This window comes from Lampetra planeri, chromosome 53 (genome assembly GCF_965212315.1).
Source record: "Lampetra planeri chromosome 53, kcLamPlan1.2.h2, whole genome shotgun sequence".
Lineage (NCBI taxonomy): Eukaryota > Metazoa > Chordata > Hyperoartia > Petromyzontiformes > Petromyzontidae > Lampetra > Lampetra planeri.
The window spans coordinates 1,580,108-1,586,485 of NC_136159.1; positions in this window are offsets into that span (position 1 = coordinate 1,580,108).

Sequence of the window (6,378 nt, forward strand, 5' to 3'; positions counted from 1 at the left end):
TGCCTTTGTGTGTGTGTGTGATGTTAACTTTTAAAATGAAATAGTTGCACGAAAGAGAGTTCTGAGCCATACAAATGAAAGTTTACTCGTCTTGGTGGTGGCATTAGTGGTGGCGGTGTTGGCGTCGTCGTGGTGGTGGTGGTGGTGGCGTCGTGAGTGTTGGTGTTCGCGGCGTTGGGAGCATCGGTGACATTAGTGGAGCTGCTGACGTTGGCAGCTGCAGCACGAATCAGCTTCTCGTTCTCGTGACGCAGCCGTTGATTATCCTTCTCTACGAGGCGGATCTCCTCATGCAGCATCTGTGGATGCAGCACCATCGCCCTCTCATGAAGCAGCATCTCTCGACGCAACGCCTCATTGTCCTGACGCGTCGCCGCCTGCCTCACCCTCAGGACTGCGTTGTCGTCTTCCACCGAGCTTTTTATTTGACGCAGCTTCACGTTTTCCTCGCACAGCATGGCGTTGTAACGCTCGGCGTCGGATAGGTCACAGCTCCAACGACGCCACAGGAATATCTGGATCACAGCCATCATCACTATCGCAATGCCCATCAGCCGTGACACAACGCATGGCAAGGGGTCTATGTTGGGCTTTGTGCACAATAGAGTCGGGGTCGGGTAGTTGGTACTGTTTCCTTTATAAACGACCAATCCGGTCGCGTGAATCAAAGTCGATATGACGAACACCTTGACTCCGTGCAGGAGCAACATCTTGCCACAGAAGCCAGTTCGAGTGTGAGCATCGCGTGTGAGCGTCACGTGAATTTAGCCGTTGACGATTGTGACGTCATCGCCGGATGTGACGCGCTTAGAATCCGATATCGGCCGGGCACGTCAGCTAACCACGCCCCAAAAAAATGAGTCTGTGACGTCACAGACCGAGCTGCGCCCGCATTATTTATTTATTACAACTCACGCGGTTTTTCGGGGAGGGTGACGGTGGGGGGGGGGTCGCTGCCGCGTTCCTGTCGGCCATCTTACACAGGGAAGAGTTTCTCGCTTTTGCCAATCCCCGTGTCCCCTCACAGCGTGGGGGGAGGTGAAAGGGGGGGGGGGGGTTCGATTTAACGTTTTCGTGACTGCAGGGATTCATCTCCTTGGTTCATTCGGTAAAGTCACGTAAAAGGGAAATAATAAAATAATAAAAATAAAACATAATAAAATTATTCTCACGACGTTTCGGCCACAACGCAAGCAGCTGTCCTCAGGTGAAGAACAGGTCTGTCGGAAAGACAACGAAACGTCGTGAGAATTATTTTATTATGTTTTATTTTTATTATTTTATTATTTCCCTTCTACGTGACTTTACCGAAAGAACCAAGAAGGGGGGGGGGGGTGTTGAAGACGTCATCGCCGGCTTTCCCGTTCACAACAACGGGCGACGCTTCCCTCACGTAAGATGGCCGCTGGTGACAATCTTTCGCGAGTTTGAAGTTATGGGGCAGTTATTTTTCGCCGTATTCCAGCGCCTTTCTCTTCTCTCTGATGCAGCAAGACACGCGGCCTTCCGCTGCCAATAACCACCAATGACAGCCAACTCACGTGTCTCCTTGTTCTTGCAGTATTCATTACGTAAGGGACCGGCATCCTTGGCTTCACCACCATCAACCAAAAGTGGTCTCTGGGAGTCGAGTTTCTTTTGGTAGAGAGCACAGCTCCAGATAAATAAATAAAATAACAATAAATGCAAATAAATCAATTAACGTGATTTTATAGATTTATTTTAATTTATTATTATTTTTATTATTATTATTTTATTTTTTACTTACGTGACTTCACCGAAAAAACATAAGAGTATAAGCTCCAGATAAATTCGTTTGTAAAATAAAAGTTGCCTGCAACAAGCTGGTTAAGTTGCGTGAGGGAGGATGCACGAAACACCTGGGAATATGCAAAACTTGTGCTGGTTTCACGACGCATTTATATTTACGCGACCTAACCAAAAACAACCTTAATTATGGATAATATTGGTCGCGAAAGCCTACGTGTTAAACTCGTTGAATATATTCTTGGTTCTTTCGGTAAAGTCACGTAGAAGGGAAACAAAATAATAAAGTCGTGACAATTTTATTGTTTAATATTTTTATTATTTTATTGTTTCCCTTCTACGTGACTTTACCGAAAGAACCAAGAATATGAATCCCTGCAGTCACGAAAGCTTTAAATCAAAATTAATTGAACATAGTTAATTGAATAAAAGTGACCATTGAAACGAGATTTAGAATGTTCGTTCATCCATTAAATCTGTTCGTCTCTTTTTGTCTCCGTGTTTGTGTGTCTGTTTGTGCAGCTCCGTGTCTGTGTGTCTCTGTCGATATGTCTCACTTCGTGTGAATGTGCCTCCTGACCAAAGCTAGTGCACGGGTGGCTGAACCTACAGGGTTGTCACGAAGAGTTGTGGCATTGCCATCACTCTGCCCACCAAAAGAAAGCGCCGGCCTGGCCAATTTATATTGGCTGTTAGTCTATACTGGCAGTCCCCAACTTATGAACACCCAATTTGCGAACCTCCACATTTACGAACATTTCAAAAATATATTAATGTTTTAATCATCGACTTGCGAACGTGCACTCGAAGTTGAGAACCAAACCCCGGAACAATTTGGTTTGGTGCAGCGATCCGTCGAGAGATGTAATGAGTGGCAGCATCCCGCGTAATGCGCAACATCGTGTGCTGTTTATTCTCATGAGTAAGTTTAGATATCGGAGTCAACCTCACCATGTCTGAGAAACAGAAGACTGAATTAATGGATGTTTGTGTGTCGAGGAAAAGCTGCACCATTACTATGGAGATGAAGCTGGACATAATCAAGCAGTCTGAGAAAGGTGAAACTCCTACGACCATAGGACGTACATTCGGCCTTCACCAGTGAACGATAGGAACAATAATACAAGACAAAGATCGAATTATCGAACATGAGAAGGGATCGGTACCTATGAAGTCAACCACAATTACAAGTAAAAGGATTGCCGTGATTTGCAAATTGGAAACCAAAAAATGCTTATATGGCTTGAGGTCCAGATTCAGCGTCATGTGCCACGAAGCCGTATGTTGATCCAGGATAAAGCAAACGTTTCTCCGAAGATTTAAAGGCGAAGCTAGGTGAAAGTGAATAGTTTGTTGAGAGTCGTGGGTGGTTTAATATATTTCAAGCGAGGGCAAATTTTCATTACATTAAATTAATTGGGGAAGCTGCTCGTGCTGATGTTGAAGCAGCTCGTGAATTTCCTGGCCATTAATGGCTGATATTATTAGGGAGGGGAAATTCAGTGCTTAGCAGGTGTTCAACCTGGATGAGACATTGTTTTGCAAGAAGATGCCTGATTGTACTTAAATCACAAAAGAGGAGAAGTCTTTGTCAGGGTTTAAAGCTGCAAACGGCAGATTAACCCTATAAATTGGTGGCAATGCAGCTGTTGACTGCAATCTTGGCCCCTCAAGGGCATCTCCAAGGCATCACTTCCTGTCCTCAGGAAGTCTAACAACAGAGCATCAGTAACTGGGGCCCTATTGGAAGACTTGTTTTGTCATCATTTAGTGAACGAACGGGAGCAGTACTGTGCATCCAATCAGCTGCCCATCATCATCTTGCTAGTGTTGGTTAATGCTCCTGGTCACCCTGCACACCTGGGTGATTTTCATCACAACATCAAGGTTGTCTTCCTGCCACCCAACACAACATCCATACTGCAACCTATTGGTCAGGGACGTATTGCCTCATTTAAAGCCTACTACCTACGTAGGACATTTGCAGAGGCAATAAAGGCAATAGAAGGTGAAGGTTGTAAAACCCTTAAGGAGTTTTGTAAGGGTTTCAATATTTATCATTCCATCAAGAACATTACAGGGCCTTGGAATGAGGTGCAGCAGACAAACATGAATGGTGTTTGGATACAGCTTTGCCCTCAATTTGTGAGTGATTTCAGGGGGTTTGAGGAAACGATGTCCACAGTCATTGACAAACGTGGTTGGATTGGGAAAGTAAATTGAGCAGGAGATTGAGGCTGATAAAGTTCAACAGTTGCTCAGCTCCCATTCACAAGAGATGACCAATGTGCTTTCAGATGTAGCTGAGGTCACTGCCATTCCGGAGCCCAAGAGATTTACAACCAAATCATTGGCTGAAGCTTTTCGTTATTTTGAAGCCGGCTTGACTATTCTTGAGGTACAAGACCCTAACTTATATAGATTTACCAATGTCTCTAGTGTCCACCGATGGCTTGAGATTCCATGAAGATATATATGAACAAAATAAGATGGCCTCTGTCCAAGTTTCCCTTGATAGGTTTTTCAGAAATGTTGAAAAGGAGCCAGAGCCAACCCAACCAATCTTTCCAGAAAGATTTCCCGAAAAGTTTCCAAAAATGCGCCCTTCACCATATTCGCTTGGTCACTTCTTTTAATTAACCATGAATTTCTCCTACACAACCAAGCCAGCATCAGGACTCAAGGTAACAAAAACAAAACGGATTTATTTATTTTGATGTTACTTTATTTTAAGTTGTATTCACCATACAGTATATATATATTTTAGAGTGTTACATGCAAATATACAATTATTCTTATTTATAAGCTTAACAATGCTTCACTTTTTTGTTTAACCATAACACATTTTAAGACACCGACAGATATGTGCATTTAAATACAGTACATTATTGCTTCCCGACTTACGAACCATTCGACTAATGAAGGGTCTTCAGAAACATAACCCATTAGTAAGTCATGCACTTGCGTGTGTGTGTGTGCATGTGTGTGTGCATGTGTGTGTGAGGAGCAGTCGTGTATGTCATACGTCCTTGCTAACAGCCATTATCCTATTCTTTGTCTTTTGCCTTTATGTGTGCGATGTTTTTTTAGGGCTCTTTAACTTGGCAAATTTAAGCGTTTATGAAAGAGGTTTCTGAGACATCGAAATTTAAGTTTCTTGGTCTTGGTGGTGACGTTGGCGGTGGTGGCGTCAGTGGCGGCGATGGAGGCGGTAGCATCATCAGTGTCGGCGTTTGAGGTGGTGGGATCGTCTGCGGAATTGGTGGACATTGTGGTGTTGGCTGTGGCAGCAACGAAGGTCTCCTCATTAGTCGTGATAGCGGCGGTGGTGGCGTCATTAGCGTTGGCGTTCGCGGCGGTGGCAGCGTCGGCAGCATTGGTGGAGATGGTGACGTTGGCTGCGGCGGCGTTGGCGACTGCGACACGAATCAGCTTCTCGTGACGCAGCCGTTGATTCTCCTTCTTTACGAGCCAGTTCTTTTCACACAGCACCTGTGGACGCAGCACCATTGCTCTCTCCCGAAGCAGTATCTCTCGACGCAACGCCTCATTTTCTTTACGCGTCTCCACCTCCCTGACCCTGAGGAATGCGTTGTCGTCTTCCACCAAGCTTCTTCTTTGACGCAGCTTCACGTTTTCCTCGCACAGCACGGCGTTGTAACGCTCGGTGTCGGATAGGTTAGAGCTCCAACGTCGCCACGTGAATATCTGGATCGCAGCCATTATCACTATCGCAACGGCCATGAGCTGTTGTGACACAGTGTATGGCAAGGGCTCCATGTTGGGTTCTGTGACCAATAGAGTCCGGTAGTTGACACTTTCTCCTTCGTAGTCAACCAATCTGGTCAAGTGACTCAAGATCAACATGACAAACGCTATGACTACATGCAGGAGCAGCATCTTGCCACGAGTGTTGCCAGCGCGAATCCAGTTGAGGTGTGAGTCTCGCGTGTGAGCGTCACGTGTATTTAGCCTGTGACGATTGTGACGTCACCGCCGGATGTGACACGCTGACCCCGCCCCCAAAAAAATCGGGGTTGTGACGTCACAGACCGAGCTGCGCTCTCATTATTTATTTATTTTACCTCACGCGGCGTCTCGCGCAGCGCCCCTGGCGGTAGCGGGAAGGATAACGGTGGGGGGGAGGGGCAGACGGGGGGAGGTAGAGGGAGGGGCGTGTTGATGACGTCATCGCCAGCTTTCCCATCACAATCGGCGACGCTTCCCTCACGTAAGATGGCCGCTGGTGACAATCGTTCGCGAGTTTGAAGTTACGGGGTAGTTTTTTTTCGTCGTATTCCAGCGCCTTTCTCTTCTCTCTGAAGCAGCAAGACACGAGGCCTTCCACTGCCAATAACCACCAACTCACGTGTCTCCTTGTTGTTGCAGTATTCATTACGTAAGGGACCGGCAGCCTTGGCTTCACCACCATCTTCTGGTAGAGAGCACAGCTCCAGATAATTCTAGATTTGGAGCTTTCGTGACTGCAAGGATCCATACTCTTAGATTTTGTCGGTAAAGTCACGTAGGTAAAAAATAAAATAATGAAATAATAATAAATGAAAATAAATCAATTAACGTCGTGATTTCATTGATTTTTTTTACCTACGT